The 18,160-nt window shown below is 39.0% G+C and overlaps 1 protein-coding gene across 1 annotated transcript in view; it reads left to right on the plus strand.

Moving 5' to 3' along the window:
- Window positions 1-1,206: 1,206 nt before the first annotated feature.
- The window catches only part of Rap1b (RAP1B, member of RAS oncogene family), a 36,198-nt gene continuing 19,244 nt past the window's right edge, over window positions 1,207-18,160 (plus strand). The window contains exon 1 of the mRNA XM_069988360.1: window positions 1,207-1,372. The gene's annotated coding sequence lies outside the window, so the exon portion shown is untranslated. The remainder of the gene's footprint in view (window positions 1,373-18,160) is intronic.

Consider the following 18,160-nt stretch of genomic DNA (forward strand, 5'->3'; position numbering starts at 1 on the left):
AAGTGAGCAAATAAATATTTTTAATTAAAAATCAAAGTCTAAAATAATAGAGCTCTTGCCTAAAAGGGGTTTTCTAAAAATAATGATAATACAAATAATCAAAATAAGTAACCTATTCAATTATTCCAAATTGTAAAGATAAAACTTTTTGGATAATTACAATTCATTTGTATCTGCTCAGTTATTTAACTTAGGCTAACTTAATTTTCAATTACATATTGTTTCAGGGTGAAATTACCCCCTTTTTATGTATCTTCCAAAGTTACCAAGGTTTGTAAAATTTTATCCCGACAGTAATTTGTTTTCAAGGCCCAGTTAAACCCTGAAACCAGCAAAAGTCTTTCATGACGCTCATTTCTTACTTTTCCTTGCACTTTGCTCTTTTTACATCAATCCTTAAAAAAAGAAAAAAGAAAAAAGCTCTGATGCTTCCAACACTAAAAGCAATTACACTCCATCTTTCTCTCTAATTACGGCAAGTTTCTGTGCTTATAATTTTCTGGAATTCACATCACAACCCTACCTATGGGCCATTTGTAAAGTTGTTAAAGGGCCCCCGCCATGCACTTCAATAAGCAAGTCATTTATTATGGCTTAGGGTCTAAGCTTGTTGGGAATCATCGATTCACGAACTGGCATCTGCACGGAATTTGGGCAGAGTTCTCCCGGGTTATGTATTTCATCCGCTGGGAAGTCGGTTCAAGAGAAAGGCTATCTCAGCGTGAAGACTGCCCTGGCTTAGGCTCCCTCAACCCCAGCTCTAATCGCGCGCTCTCGGTGACTTCCCCAGCTACTTTCGCCAGCACAAAGGACCGGGCCGAGGGTTTGGGGGCGTTGGTGACTGTGTATAGTTTGCATTAAAAGGCATCTTCGGGGTTGCAGAGGACTCCTAAACTCCGTGCACCCGTTACCCGCAAGGATCTGGACGAGTGCGCTCCGGAGGGAAAGCTGACACGCGGAGGCGAGGCCCAGGGACCCCGGGGAGACGAAAGAGATGCACCGCGGGCGCAGGCCGTGAAGGAGGAGCTTGGTGCGCCAGGCCTGCTGGCCCAGAGATCCGGGAGGCCCGCGGAAGGCCCCCGGGCGAGGACGGACGAACGTGGCCACGCCCCCTCATCCCTGGCTCCGCCCCCGGCCCCGCCCTTTCCCGGGCTGCGCACCCGCGCGCCCCGCCCGCGGGCGGAAGCGAGAGCGAGGCTGAACGCCTGACGTCAAGGCGACACCGCCAAACCTCGCCCTGAGCCAGGCGTGTAAACCAGCCGGAGCGGCGGCGGCGGCGGCAGTGGCAGGACCGCCGTGGCGCCGGGAGCCGAGACCCGGGGGGGAGCGCGGAGCGACGCTGGCCGCGAGGATCCGGGTGACAGCGTGAGAGGTTCGCAGAGTGCGTGCGTGGCGGCCGCAGAGAGCGGCGGCGGCGGCGGCGCGGGGCGGGGGCCGGGCGCCGGCTGAGGGGGAGCAGCAGGGTGGGGCGCGGTGCGGCGCGGGCCGGGCGGGGCGTCGGGGGCCCGGGCGGCGGCGGTGGCGGCGGCCGCGGCGACCGCGGCGACGGCCCCTGGGCGCGCGGCAGGTGGCGCGAGGGCCTGGCGCCCCGCCGACCCGGCGCGCCGCCTCTCCCGGGCCGAACGCGGAGGAACCTCGGCCGCCGCCGCCACCGCCACCGGGAGAAACAGCGCGCTTGGCGGAAGGGGTCAAATGTCTGAAATATGGCGGAGGAAGTGAGAGCCCGAGGACCCCCCCCCCCACCCCGGCCGCTCCCTCCTGCCCGCCGCCGCCGCGCCCGCCGCCCGCCGCCCGTCGGCCCGCCCGGAGTCTCGCTCCCCACCCCGCGTCCCTCCCCTCTCCGGCCGTCTCCGTTCCCCTCCCGGGTGTGGGTGGAAGTTAGAACGGAAACCAGAAAGTTGTCCTTCGCCCAGACCCGGCTTCCCCGAAGCCCCGAGCCGGGGAGGGGGGCGGCCGTGGCGGAGGCCGCCCGGGGTGGGGGGGCCCCTCCCCGACGCCCCGCGGGCTCCAGCCTGACAGGGAAAAAGTTTGCCCGCACCGGCTGGCGCGGTCCATTTGTTGCGGGAAGTGGCAGGAGGAAGGCGGCGGAGGGAGCCCCACCTAGTCTGGCAGCCGCCGCGGTGGAGAGAAAAAAACTGTTAAAGGGGCCTTTCCCTTCGTCAGCAAGAGGAAACCTCTAGCAGAGAGGAAATCCAGGAAGTTTCTCTCTCTCTCTCTCTCTCTCTCTCTCTCTCTCTCTCTCTCTCTCTCTCTCTCTCTCTCTCTCTCTCTCTCTCTCTCTCTCTGCCTCTCTTCCCCCCCCCCCATCTCGCTGTGTCCAATTCTAAAACTGATTTATCAGCGCATGGATTTTATTTGAAACTATTCCCAGGGAATTGGGCCTTCTGGATTTTTCTACTAGGGTAAAAAAAAAAAACTACGATGCCTTTTGGAGAAAAGATCATCCTTGCTACTTTGAGCAGATGGTTTGCTTCCCTTTCGCCTGTCCCCCTCCCACCCTCTGTAATAGTTTACGAAGACATTTTGGCTCTGTAACTCCTGATGGGTATGACTATAAGCACGTCTCTATTACAGTATCAGGACATTTTTTTTAACGGAGTAGTAAGTTGACATTAAAATGAAGATGTAATTAATATTTCAAAAATAATTGTTTTTTTTTGCTTTGCGGTACCATCCAGTATTTCATACATTGATCTGTGTGTGTGTGTGTGTGTGTGTTGATGTATTACGAGTGCTTCTTAGTTGTAAATTCATTTTTACCCCTTGTTTAAGTAACTAGAATGCTGTTTGGACTTGCTCAGAAAGAGATATCTTAGCAAGAAGTAACATAGCTTACTTATAACCTCAAACTCTTATCACTCTTAAAAGCTGTCTCTGGAAATAGTATTTATTGAGTCATAGAAGAGTCATGGGACTTTTTTTTAAGGGCCGGAAGGGACTATTTAGATCACCCAGTCCCACCCTGTCATTTTATGGAGGAGGAAACTGAGGCCTAGAATAGATAAGATAACCAGTTAGTGGGTTTGCTGATTTTTATAATAGTATTAGACAGCAATAGGCAACCTAGGGGAAGAAATAATGACATTTCATAGTGAATTACATCTTGCAGAAATTATTAATCCCATCATACCCAAAAAAAGATTGGTACCTTAGTCAATGTGGAATAAGCACTTCAGTAGTTCCATACTCAGGTTTTAAGAGAGGAAGTAAGTACTCAACATTTTGTTTAAAGGCATGAACACTGAATGAGTCTGTCCATGCTTTTAATCTCTATACTACATTGTATTTACTTGCACTTCTTGTTTGACACAATATACTGTGAAAGCAGTATTATTTGAGGAAGTCCCTAAGTAAATACTTCAAACATGGATAGCTAGTTTGGTTTTATTGTGCCAGCTATTAAAATACAGCTGAAAAGCCCAATACTAAATTGGCTTAAGTTTAATATGTGATATCAGGCCTGAAAATGATTGCTGACTTTTTTACCTTCTCAAGCCTAACTCCACCAAAATTATCTCTGTTCCTTAACTTGTATCATTTCCCATGTTCTGTTACTATCTGGTATTGGGCCACATTGTAAACTCCCAAGGACAAGTTAAGTTTGTTCTTTTGTATCCCTAAAATCTCTTTATCATGGTGCCTTGTACAGATAATACTAGTTAAATGAAAAGTTCATGAGAGTAAGTTATGTTTTCTACTGTATTCTTGGTTCCTAGTACCTTGCCTGGGAACATAGTAATATGTAGGATTAGAATTTAAGTATTAATTGCTAATAAGTATTGAAAGAGCATTTGAATTGCTCTACAAATCATTTACAAATTGATTTTCATTTTATCCTCAATTATTTACAATAGGATTCCAATATTCTCTCAACTCTGAAGGTTTTGAAAGTGAGTTACTCTAGCCAAAGAGCCACTATGTAATCTACCAAGGTGATAAAGAATTTTTTTTTTTTTTTTTTGGTCGGTCGTGGGGCTTGAACTCGGCCTGGGCGCTGTCCCTCAGCTCTTCAGCTCAAGGCGAGCGCTCTACCACTTGAGCTACAGCACCACTTCCGGTTTTCTGGTGGTTTTATTGGAGATAGGAGTCTCACGGTCTCTCCTGCCCGGGCTGGCTTTGAACCGCAATCCTCAGATCTCAGCCTCCTGAGTAGCTAGGATTACAGGCGTGAGCCACCAGCGCCCGGCTTGATAAAGAATTTTTTTTAAGTTGACCCATGTATATGAGGATCTTTTAAGTATATCTTCCCATGTAATTCAAAATTGAATGAAGAGCTATGTAGAGATTGATAACATGGTAACTAATTACATGTTGAAATGAAAAGCCCCTTTTCAGGTTTATTTGCTTTTTGTTCAAGTTCTTGATACTTAAGAGCAAATTGGATCTAATACAGAGAAAATTAAACTGATTTTATAATTCCCCCCCCCCCAAAATGTAGTTTAGACAATTTCATTATTGCATGTTTTATTATCCTAAAATAAAGGATTTTGCTCTGTATTTTCTTGCTTTAACTGGGGCTAGGATAGTTGAAATATTCAGAAGCTATTTCATTAGCAATAATGTCACATTTTTTTTTACTTGATAGAAAGGTATGATAAAAATTGATCTTACTGCCTGATAGTTAGAGAAGTTGCCTATCATGCACAAGTTCCTGGATTCTACCTCAGCATGACAAATAAGCAAACTATTCGTGACTAAATATATGCTTTGAGTTTTTTCATCCACCCTACCCCTCCCCATTCCTACCACCTTTCATAACAGTCATAGAGATTACACTGAAGTTTTTACTATTAGTCTTTTCAAGTTGAACTTCTTTTTAAAACAACACATCTTAACTGGTATAGCGATTCATTTTAATAGTGTACAAATTTTTTTTTTGGTGGGGGGGTCTGGTCATGGGGCCTGAACTCTGGGCCTGGCACTGTCCCTCAGCTCTTCAGCTCAAGGCTAGCACTCTACCACTTGAGCCACCGCGCCACTTCCAGCTTTTTTTCTTTTTGCTTATGTGGTGCTAAGGAATTGAACCCAGGGCCTCATGCAAGGGAAGCGCTCTACCACTGAGCCACCTTCCCAGCCCAGTGTACAAAAATTTTAGTTCAACTGTCTGTAGGAAGAATTTCTGCACCATGTCTTGTGCTGAAAGCTAATGTTTTTCAGCATTCATACATATTTTACAATGGTATTGAAAGACATTAATTACCACTTAAAATTTCTTTGGATATCTTACTAATATTGTGGAAGCAGCTACATGGAATGAATTTATCCATTTATAGAAAAAATAAAATTGACTGGCTATATAATTTGTTGTAGTTTGAACCCAATTGAGCATTAGGTAATTATGAGATTAGTCCCTTTAGCCATAGAGGACTTTTTTATGTTTTCTTATTTTTTGTTTTTTTGTTGTTTGCCAGTCCTGGGGCTTGAACTCGGGGCCTGGGCACTGTCCTGAGCTTCTTTTGCTCAAGACTAGCACGCAGCACGCTACCATACCACTTGAACCACAGCACTACTTCAGGCCTTTTCTGTTTGTCTAGTACAGAGAAATTGAACCCAAGACTAGGTAAACACTCTACTACTAACTTACATTCCCAGCTGAGTTTTTATTTTTTAAAAAGTTACCAGAACTTTTTTTTTTTTTTTTTTTTTTTTTTAGTGCTAGTCCTGCCACTTGAACTCAGAGCTTGCCTGGGTGCAGTCCTTGAGCTTTTTGTGTTCTACACTAGCTACCACTTGAGCCACAGCTCCACTTCTGTCTCAGTCTTTTTTGTTCTTTATTGGAAATAAGAGTCTCATTGACTTTCCTGCTTGGGCTCAGTTCCAACTCTCAACTTCCTGAGTAGGTAAGGTTGTAGGCATGAGCCACTAGTGCCAAACCAGAAACCTTTTACTACCTTAACAATTAACAAAATCATTTCACTTATATTTTATATTTTATACCATTATTGTGTTCCTGATTTTCTTCAGCAACTGATTTTTTCATTATCACTTAGAAACGTTTCTTCATTTGTATAGATAGAGGGCCACTTGTAAAAAATTTTTTAAAGGAGCCTTAAAGTTTGAAAGAAATGAAAATGTAGGGAAAAGATACTGGGTTTAAGTTTAAAAATATCATTTAAATTCTCTAAAAATATTTGCAACATGAGCTGAAAATTTTCCATCTGGTTTTTATGGACAATATTCTGTCTGATTTGTGTATATATAAGGCTCTTCAGTACTAGAAATACATTCCCTTTTAAATGAAGAATCTTCATCTCTAACAATAGAAAATAATTAACATTCTGGGTTTGAATTTGGATTTTCTTAAGGCTTGCTTTTGTGGCAATACTTATGTTTTATACTTTTGTTTTTATGCTACTTTATATAAATCAATGAGACTTTAAATGTAGAGACCTTTTAAGTTTAAACTGAGATAACTTGCTAGAGAATCATTGCTAGTAGTAGGGATTGAATGGTATTTTTTATTGACTTATATCGGTAATAGAGTATTTCTTCATTGTTATGTCTCTATACGTGTCAATTTTATCTCCTCTATCCCACTCCCTGTACCCCTGGATTGAATATTTTTAACATTTGTACATATATCTGAAGAGAGCATTCATTAAAAGCATCACAGAGCTAAAATAGTTTTTTCACTACTCTAAATATTTAATAAATAAATATTTTTCTCTGTTACTTAAAAGTTAAGTAACTAATAGGTTGGTCATTGGTGGATTACATCCTCTATCTCTTGTGATTTTCTTCTTTGCCTTGTTAGGTAGGAAGGTGAAAAAAATGAAAGAGAATGTTTTATACATTTAATAGTAATTTGGGGGAAAACATGGAGAGGAAATGGAAAATATTAGCCAAAGTATAGTTCTAATTGTTTGTTTTCTAAAATTTATTCTTACACTAGAATATGTTCTTAAAGGTTACAAGATTAAAAACAACCAAAAAACAGTTTAAGAAAAATGTGGGGGCGAGGGTCACTCTGATGTTGCTCAGTTGCAAACCACTTGCCTAATAAATGCAATATCCTGGTTCAATCCCCAGTACCAAAAAAGAAAAGACAAAAAATACAAACATTTATACTACTTTTCTTAACCTAAATTAGAAGTCTCCTAACTCTTTAGTTAATAGAACTGAAGGTATCAATAAAGTAGAGACTTCATAAATACAAACTATGTTCATTCACTTTGTGTTTTAAGTAATAGAAAAAGAGGGATGGGGATAAGGTATATACTTGTCTTATTTTCTTTTTCATTTCTTTTTGTGCAGGTCCTGAACTCAGGGCCCTGGTGCTGTTCCTATAGTGATTTGCTCAAGGCTAGCCCATTACCACTTGAGCCACAGCTCTGCTTCTAGCTTTTTGGTGGTTAGACATAACAGTCTCCCAGACTTTGCTCCCTGGGGTTGCTTCAGATCAGAACCCTCAGATCTTGGCTTCCTGAGTATAGCTAGGTTTGCAGGTGTGAGCCACTAACACCCAGCCTTATTATTGAAAAGTCAGTCTGAATTTCACATGCTTATCTTTTATGGTTTATGTTAAAATATTTACAGTGTAAAAAACTCTAAAGAAGAAAATTACTATTAACCTATATTATAGTGGTACTTTTAGGCAATGTGTTACTTCTCTTTTCTGAAGGTTCTCTACCTTCTTGATTCTTCATAGTGAAGGTGACACATATTTCTTAGAATGATTGAGGATTAGAGTATTACTTGTAAATGTAAACCACAGAAAAATGGGCTAATTTAGTGTTCATTCTTGGGTTTTTGTTTTTTTAGGTTTTATTTTTGTTTTTTGTTGATTGTGGGGCTTGAACTCAGGGCCTGGGCCCTGTCCCTGAGCTCTTTTGCTCAATGCCAGCACCCTACCACTTTGAGCCATAGCCCCACTTCCAGTTTTCTGGTGGTTAATTGGAGATAATAAGACACACTTTCCTGCCCAGGCTTCAAACAATGATCCTCAGATCTCAGTTAGGATTACAGGAATGAGTCGTCAGCACCCAGCGAGTTATTATTTTTTAAAGCTTTTATTCCCCTATAATATTGCTTAAGATTCTCATTAAGGTATGAATAAAGACTAATTTTTATTTTGGGGCAGCTTTAAATATTAATATAACTCAGTAATATTCACAGCCTGATCCAAGGATTCCTAGAGATCCCATGGACATTTACAGGAAGTTTTCAGGAACAAAACTATTTTTATTATAATACTAAGATGTTCTTTTTGATGTTTTGGCTTTTGTACCTAACAGGCAAAAACAATGGTGAGTAAAAATTTCTGATACCTTAGAAAACTAAAAAAAATTAGAATATCACAGTGTACTAATTATTACTGTATTTCTCATTGCCCTGCACTCAAAGTCCTATTTAAAATACAAAAAACAAACAGATTTAACTGAATGCCCTCAATAAAGATTAAAAAAAATAAATTTCTACCTTTCCACACTGTAAAAAAAAAATTATGTTTACCGTATTTTGGCTTACACTAAAGTATAGCGATTGCCTCTAGGGAAAGTGTTCACATGATTGTCACAAGCTGAACAATCACTTTTGGGGGGGGGAGGGTCTGGTCATGGGGCCTGAACTCTGGGCCTGGGCGCTGTCCCTCAGCTCTTCAGCTCAAGGCTAGCGCTCTACCACTTGAGCCACCGCGCCACTTCCAGCTTTTTTTCTTTTTGCTTATGTGGTGCTGAGGAATCAAACCCAGGGCCTTATGCATGCAAGGCAAGCGCTCTACCCCTGAGCCACCTTCCCAGCCCGAACAAGCCACTTTTTAAGTATATACCTTATTATTTGAAAGAATACCTTACAAATTGTAGTTATTTTTGAGTATTTGCTTGACATAAGCCCAAAAAAATGAACCTGTTGGTTTAAGGAGAAAATAGTGACCATATTTATGGTTTGACAAAGTTTTAAGCTTTAAGCAAAAGTTAGAATTTTGGAAAGCTCTTAACAGTCACTGGACTCTTTTAACAACTTCCTAGTATTTTTGAGTCAATTTTTCTGATATTAATGAACATTTTAAAATATATGATGAAATTAGTCATTACTCATGTATCTGCATTACTGCGAGCCAGTATTTTCTAAGTGACTGGTACATAATGTGATAAAATTGTACATGGGGTAAGAAATTCTTCCCAAATATTAAGTAAACTAATAAATATTGATGCTATGGAGAACATAGTTTACTGGTGAGGTTTCACATTCCAAGTTGGAACTAGTTGCAGGGTTTTAGTGTCTTACCAAAGAAGGGTATCCACATTTGTCTGAAAAGGCTATTAAAATACTCCTGTTTGCCTTACAGCTTTTTCTTTTTATATTATCTGTTTCCCTATGCCTCACCTTTTGTTTAATGTCTTTGGGTGAATTGGGAACAACATGAAGCTTTGGCTTTTTGTTTATGTGTTTTGTTTTGGAATCCTTTTTTAGTATTACTATGTAATTATTTTAGATTTAAGTTCTTTTCAGTCTTGCTGAGCAGTTCATTTAACTTTTGGTTACAGAGATAGATTTAGGTAATTATTTTTAAGCTTTTTTGTTTTGTTTTAATGTGGTTTTGACCTGAGAATTGAGTATGCCAGCTTATCTTAAGTAATATTTCAAAAACATTTCCATAGTGATAGTATTTTTTAACTTTTTCAGAGTTTGCTGTTTAATGGGTATTTTAAAACAGCAGTCCTGTTACCCAACTATTTTTATAAATTTCATATCATGAGATCCCTATTTTAAAGGATTTTTTTAGATTAACCTGTGTTTGGGTCAACAAAGCAGTTTCAATTATGAAAGAATGATGGTAAATTATAGTTCATCTGTGTTCAGTTCTTGGAAACTTAGTGTCAGTTACATTCCCTAGAGATAAAAGGGTTTCAACATATTGCATTGAATCCCACTATTTCAGTAACAACTGAGTCAGCTCTAGTGAGTGGAGTGTTTAGAGAAGGAATAGTATGAAAAGCCAACTTGAGGGAAGTATCAGGGGATAAGCTTTATAGAACTTCCTTAGCTAATCTCACAAATGAGGAAGAAAGTTAACAGGATCTTAAACACTCCCTATATTAACTAACTGCAAAGCTTCTCTAACAGTTCTGAATAAGGGAACATACTGAGGTCATGTTTCATTTTCTTGTACATCCAAATTAAATTATTAGCTGAAGAAGTTGAGTGAAATGTCTTCATTTTAGGTTTTTTTTACCCTGTCCTTTTTTTTTTTTTTAAATGAGCACTGGTATCCAAATTGATCATCATTCCACCAAGAGAAGTGAAATAGTCTTTGAAAGCATTGTTTGATTAATTTTGTTTTGAGACCAGGTCTCCCTATATAGCCCTAGCCTCAAAGATCCTTCTGCTTTAGTCTCCTGAGTGCTGGGATAATGTGTATATGCTACTATGCACTGCCTTTTGCAAGATTTCCATTACAAAAAATAAAAGACATTTGCAAGATTTCCCATTTGGAAGAAAGTAATGATGGTGATAAGAGGCTGTGGAGAGGCAGAAGGGCAGGTGGTTGAGCAGAAAGGAGAGTGAAGATGGTGATAAGAGGTTCTTGTTGGTACGAGCAGGGCTTCTGTTAGCACTCTTCACGGTTCTGATTCAACAGGAATGATAAACCTCCCTTTGGAAAGCACTTGTGATGCTTTAGTGATTTGATAGGCCTTATCCACTAGAGGTTCTTATGTAGAAGATAAATTGGCATTATCTTCCAGTTAGAGATTAAGGTCTTAAAGTTTTATCACTAGGCAGTTTGAGTACTTTTGCTATTCTTGTATCTCAGTAGCTAGCTGCAATTTCCTCTAAACCTTTACATGCTCATATTAGACATTTATTTCATTGTCCTCATAAATTTTAGCTGATTTATATGGGTAAGGATAAGTCAAGAGACATTGTTTACTTTTTTCATTCTTTTTTTTTAATTTATTTTGTCTTTTTGACACAAACTATATAGCCCAACTTGACCTCTAACTTGCCCTCCTCCTGCTGCCAGTCATCTCTTTCCTCATGTCAGACATTGAAAGCAAAATTACCTTTTTAAAAATGTAAATCAGATCATGTGATACCCACTAGTCCCAGTTTTTTCCCCAAATTGCTCTTAAAATTTTTTTAAACGTTCCTTATGGCCTTCAGTTTCTTTCCTAGTCCAGCTCTTGCTTTTTACACATTTAGCTCAGTTGTTCACTGAGCTCTGGCCACATGGTTCTTACCTCCCACTCCCTCCACAGAACTGAGAGTTGAACCCGTGCATGCAAGTGTTCTACCACTGAACTTTACCCACAGCCCCTACAACTATACCTTACAATGTTGCCCATTAAACCCATTACCACCTTTGAGTTTTGATACTTGCTCCTTCTCTCTGTATTCCCTTTCCCACGCTGTCTACTGTTCTCCCTCAGTCTCAGCACTGGGTCTCAGCTTATATACAAAAAGAGGTTTTCCTGGTTGCCTTATATAAAGGAGCATACCTCTTTGTTGCATTTATAATTTTATTTATCCAGTTGTTTACCTCCCTTCCCCTGTTTGAGGAAGACGCTATCTCAAGTGGTTAGTCTAGTAACTGGCAAGTGCTTGAAAACTCAATTTAAAAATGTGTATAAAGTATACAATAGTTTGTTCTTATCAGTTTGCGCCCAAACCTACTTCTTTAAGTGTTTTTGTGTATGTGTGTGCCATTCCTGGGCTTGAACCCAGGGCCTGAGCACAGTCCATGAGCTTTTGTGCTCAAGGCCAGTGGTCTATCACTTGAGCCACAGTTTCACTTCTGGCTTTTTGGTAGATTTTTGTTTGTTTTGTTTTTTTACTGGAAATAAGAGTCTCACAGGGTTTCCTTCATGGAATGGTTTTGAATTCTCAGACCTCTGCCACCTGAGTAGCTGAGGTTATAGGCATGGCCACTGGTGCTTGGACAAACTAATTGTTTTAAGATACTACCTTTATGTCCTACTGTTAATTCCTAATTTATATTTGGGACATCTGTCATTTGAGAACTGGTTCATCTGGCTGCATGTTATTAAGAGCTAATTATTATTAGTTTCTATGTATTATAATTAAATTGCACAAAATGTATTTAGTTTAGAAAAGACAAAAGTTAATCAGTATGAAATATAAATAGTTCCAAATACTATAATGAATAATGAAGTGTTAATACAAACCAAGGAAGAAGTGACAGCTCTAATCTTTATTAATTAGAAAAGACAGTAAAATGAGGTGAAATCTGTATGTGACACTTATTTTAAAGGTATGCGTGTTTTAGGTTAACAGTGAGCCATTGAAGGGCAACAATTCAGAAACAAACCACTTTGCTGTAGTAGATGTTTCTGTAATGAATTTAGGAGGTAGAAATGGGATGCTTGTGGTTTGAGGCACAGTCATGGTTCCATATGACCCAGGCAAAAAGGCAGTGTTAGAAAAGTTGGGGAGTGAGAGAAAGATTCCCAAGAGCATAATGGAGAGAAGGAATTGTGTGTGTCTCTGGAAACAGAATGATAAAAAGATCAATGAAGACCAAAAAAAAAGGTATAAAACTCACATAACATTCAGATGAAGTTTTACTGTTACAATTTTTGTATTGCCAGGTGCCAATGGCTCATACCTATAAGGCTAGCTACTCAGGAGGCTGAGATCTCAGGATTGCAGTTCAAAGCCAGCCCAGGCAGGAAAGTCCATGAGACTCTTATCTCCATTTAAGCCCCAGAAAACGGGAAGTGGTGCTGTGGCTCAATTAGTAGAGTGCTTAGCCTTGAGCTGAAGAGCTGAGGGACAGCTCCCAGGCCCAGAGTTCAAGCCCCATAACCGGTTCCTTGCTGGAACCACTTAGCAGATGAGGCCACTTTGAAACTCAGAATTGTTCCTAAGAAATGTCTGCCCACTTTCTGTGTTTCCCTCATGTTCTGCTTATTCTTGAAGCCTAATTAACACCTAAACTTTAGTTTTTCATTGCCTCTACCATTCATTTAATGTTCAAAATTGGAAACATGCATATGATTTTTTATTAGTAATTTTATTACTAGGACATGTGTGTTTCAGATCTGCCATTTTTGACCCATTATATATACAAATAAGTATGTGTGCATTATTTGTACAAGACAAGCCTATTTTGCTAAGTGACCTTTATTTTATTGGATATTAAATATACTTTTTTTTGGTAGTCATGGGGCTTGATCTTAGGGCCTGGGAGCTCTCCCTGAGCTTTTCTGCTCAAGGTTAGCGCTCTATCACTTTGAGCCATAGCTCTACTTTCAATGTTCTGGTGGTTAATAGCAGATGAGAGTCTCACTGACTCTCCTTCCTGGGCTGGCTTTGAACCACAATCCTCAGATCTCAGCCCCCTGAGTAAGATTTCAGGCACAGAGGCTAAATTCACTTTTGAATAAACTGGAGTATAAAAAGATTATTAGTAAAAAAAAAATAAATAAATAAAAAAAACTTTATGACACAGATACACAAGTCAGTATGTACAAAAAACTGCTGATTGGACTGAAATATTAAAATTTGAAAAAAAACTACAGGAAGTACTTGTGCTTCACTGTCTTTTGTTGCTTGGTTAATTTGTCTCTGAACTTCTGGCAGGTTTACTAGAGAATTTGCTATTCAGACTTTCCTGGTCCTGAAGTTTCTTACTGAATCTAATTGTGCAAATTACAGATCTGCAATCTAAAATTAAAGCATTCTTATGGCTTCTTAATGCATTTGGGGAACTCATACTGAGCATGTCATTTAATCTTAGTTATGAGGTTAACAATATATGAAGGAAAAAAATACTTTATAGCTATTTGTTCCTCTTCTCATCAAAGACACTAACTCTATTTACTTCTGAATTCAGCCTTATGTCTAAACAGATTTGTAAAACTTTTAAAAAGTATACTCATCCTTTATATGGTATCCTATAAAAACCTGAATATTTATATTAAGAGATATTTGTGATGTTTTTCCATTCTGAGATCCTAATTTACTTATTGTCATGGGATTACTTTAATTTTGATTTCATATACCTCTTCCCGAGTACCTGTATTTACTACTTGCTTAAAATTATAAAGGCAGATATTTTCACTTAAATGTTATCTCTGTTGATGTGCAGTTCCCTAATTTTTCAGCTCTGAATGGTGATGGTAAATTCTGGGCATACAAAGCCATTGAATTAACTCTGCCCTCAGCAACTGTCATTCCTTTGGTGATAGTGTCCTTTTTGTTGTTTCTTAATAATTCCTGTGGCATGCAGAAGTTTTAAGATATTAGGAGTACTTATTTAAATTGACAGGTTGATATATAGAGATCTTAGGAATGGTGAAGGACCTTCTCCCAATTTTCTTGAATTGGAGAAAATCCATTTACAAACTAAAAGATAAATAATATCTCTTATGAACAAAACCTAATTTTTCAAGTGTTTGAAAACTTACAACTGTGTTTCCTTCACTCAAACCGTAATAGTCAACAGGCATCCAAAACTACGACCAAAGGTTCAGTGGTAGAACACTTGCCTAGAATGTGTCAGGTGCTAGGTTAGATCCCAGCACACACAAAAATAGTCAGGGAAGGAGACGTAAGTGGGATTTGGCCTGAGTGAGTGCTATAGTTTGCAAGGTCCCACTCAAGGACATCACTAATTTTGAGTTAACTGGTGAGTCTTCTAGATCAGACCTGTTCTAATATTAGCTAGGAAGAAGTTAGTATTATATGTAGATCCTAGACCACAGGTTTGAAACCTTACTTGAGGTTTTTTGTTTTATGCACTTGGGAAGATCCAAAGCAGTTTGTGTGGTTTTGCCAGTACCAAAATTTGAACTCAGTACCTCTCTGGGGTTAGTTGTCTCTCTATTTATAACTTGAGCCATGCCTACAGATTGGCTTTTTGGTAGAGAAATTGTTTCTCAGACTTTTCTGCCCAAGCTAGCTTCAAACTTCTGTCTTCCAAATCTCAGCCTCCTGAATAGCTAGTATTATAAAGAAAAAAAATTTTAATGGCCACCACATATATCTGCCACCAATACCTGAGATACCTTAGGCAAATATCCTAAATACCATGTTTCATGATAGAAGAAGCTAAGAGTAACAACCTCAGTGTGGTATCATGAGTTAGTGTCCTGTTGGGACAGATGGCCTAAGATTTGTGCATGTGGTATCTACATTGACTACACATAGAAGGCATTTAATATCCATAAAATGTTGAATAAAGATGAAATTACTATTTATCTTAACTATGCTTATGTCCATTTCTTGGGGTTTATTCTGTGTAATATATCATTCATGATCTCTTCATTTTAGTCTTTACCATCTTAGTCTTGTCTACTGTTGAACTTCTTTTATCAGTTTAAAAGTACCTTTACTTCTCTTCAGTGCTAAGTTTCTCTTTAATTTGTCCAGTGTTGTTGCTCATGAATACGTCCAAAGCCCTGACAAGTTTTATCAGATCCTTGTAAATAGATCTATTTGCAAATAGGACCTATTTGCTGCAAAGATTTGGTAAAACCAATAAGGTAATGTTGAACCCACATTTTTGGGTCTAGTTTTAAAATATTGTTAGTATTTCTGGTTTGGTTGGATTTTTTGTTTGGGTTTTTTTTTTCTTTTTGTTTTTTGAAGATTGGTTAGTTGTTTTCTTCACTTAACTACCTTACTCATCTGTTGACTTCGCTGAGGAATCCTATAAAGAAACTCGTTTTTCTGCATTTGTCAGATTGCCAATACATTGTTATGCTGTGGTTTATTTTCTCATGTGACCTAGTACTGCACTGAAAGGTAACTACAGTAATAGAGCTGTAAAACATTTAAATTGCATATCAGTTATTTTGGTGAATATTGCAGTGAGAGAGTTGGCACAGTTACCTGATATAAACTTTTATTTACTTGGTATATTGAATAAAAGGGAGAAAGAAATTTTTCCTACTTGAGGTAGGAAAAATATAGTAAGAATAGTCAAAATGCTGTAACATTTAATAGTCTGCTAATTGTGTGACGACTAAATTCAGAAATCTAGTTCCCAGAGAAGCTAAGAAACATTTTCTGTTCTCATTATTGGAGGCAGACAAGTCAGAAGGTAATATGATAAGCAGTGTTCAATTTAACAGTTTCTGTTAAAAATTTCATTTTTTGACAAGTTTCATTTTTTAAGAGGTTTATATTTGACAAGGTATACATGGGCAGCCTCTATTTTCCCTTCTAAAATTTTTAAATCTTAATAGCTGTGAATTTTGTTGTGTCTAACACATTAATATCAGGTCTTCCTTTTTTTGAGGGGGGACACGTCCAGTCGTGGGGCCTGAACTCTGGGCCTGGGCGCTGTCCCTCAGCTCTTCAGCTCAAGGCTAGCGCTCTACCACTTGAGTCACAGCGCCACTTCCGGCTTTTTTCTTTTTTGCTTATGGTGCTAAGGAATCGAATCCAGGGCCTCAGGCATGCAAGGCAAGCGCTCTACCACTGAGCCACCTTCCCAGCCCCTATCAGGTCTTCCTGACATTTGAATTTGTTAATTTTATTTGGAAGTAAGAAGAGAACACTAATCTTCTGTAGCTGTTAAGATACTACTTTGGGAGTTGGAGGCGGAAAGGAAAAATCAGATATCTTCTCTTCCAGAAATTGTTCACTGGAAAAAGTAATGGCATGTGACTTCAGAAACTAGCAAAGTGTTTTTACTTAGCACTTTTTGTAATTTACGAATACAGATTTCAGATAAAGAGGTGTTACAACTAAACAACTTGGGTGTAGGACATCTGATGATAACATTTTGAGGGGATTTTTTACTTTGAATATTACTACTTGGGGTTCTATGGGTTTAATGGATTAAAAAATGAACTTTTAAATATTTTATCACTTTTCAAGGATTTGTTTTGTTTTTTGCAAATCCTGGGGCTTGATCTCTGGGCCTAAGCACTGTCCCTGAGCTTCTTTTTGCTCAAGGCAGCACTCTTACCACTTGAGCCACAACACCACTTCCGGCTTTTTCTGGTGGTTATTTAGAGATAAAGGGTCTCATGGCCTTTCCTGCCTGGCTTCAAGCCACGATTCTCAGATCTCAGCCTCCTGAGTAACTAGGATTACAGGTGTTAGCCACTGGTACCTGCAAGGATTTGTGGGGTTTTTTTAGCCTACTTAGACTTTAAGAAATAAATGTGAGGCTAAGAGCAAATGTCCCTATAACACAAGTGTTGGTACTAACACTGTTGTTCCTAGGGCATTTTATTTTCTACTGAACAGAGCTAAGGACCAAACTCAGATTCTTAAACTTGCCAGGCAAGTGTTCTTCCACTGAGATAAATCCCTCAACCTCAAGAATTTTTCTTTTTAATGCCAAGATCTGTGTAGTTCATCTTCAGTTGGAATCAGTGACATCTGTCAATAGTTGGTATGAACTTAATGTCCTATAAAAGATAAATTGTTGATGGTCTTTTAAATTTTAAATAAAATAGTTTCTTTCTTTGCTGGTATGAATGATCAGTCTTCATTACTTCTTTGGGGGAGGAAGTTGTGTTTGTTTTTGACAGTTTTATGTGGTGTAGCCTGACTGCACACTTATGAGCCTTTTGAGTGCTGGTGTTAACAGTATTATACCATCATGCCTGGCTTTAAGCGAGTCCTTTATTAATTAAACATTTCTAGACAACATAATCGATACCAGAATAAATAAGGTCCATTGTTTATCCGGTTGATACTGGTAATGACTAAGGTTTTATCAACAATGAATGTTCTTATTTAATCTGTTCATCCACTCCTGTGATTGGTTTATCATCATCTGTATTTTACAAGTAAAAATAATGGCATAAAAGTAACCCAACTACCCTCTGTAAATTACATAAGCAGGCAGTTATAGTTACCCTAATTTCTAGATGTCATGTTTTACCAATCTGAGCTGCAAAAGATAATATAGTGCTTTCTTTCCTCTGTGTGTGTGTGTGTGTGTGTGTGTGTGTGTGTACACACGCTAGTTCTAGAGCTTAAAGCTCTCATTTGGCTTTCACATCTGAGCCACTTCCATCTTTTTGCTGATTAATTGGAAGTAAGAGTCTCACAGACTTTTCTGACTGGGCTGGGTTTAAAAATATGATCCTCAGATCTACTCCTCCTGAGTATCTAGGATTACGTATGTGAGCCATCAACACCTGACTCTAGTGTTTACTTTTATGTTTATAAGGAAAAGCTACTAATTTTTTTCCTCCAAACTGGCAACTTATTTATGATCATTTTATCTCACTTG

The sequence above is a fragment of the Dipodomys merriami genome, unplaced genomic scaffold (assembly GCF_024711535.1).
Source record: "Dipodomys merriami isolate MVZ:Mamm:240054 unplaced genomic scaffold, mDipMer1.0.p SCAF_10, whole genome shotgun sequence".
In the NCBI taxonomy this organism is placed as follows: Eukaryota; Metazoa; Chordata; class Mammalia; order Rodentia; family Heteromyidae; genus Dipodomys; species Dipodomys merriami.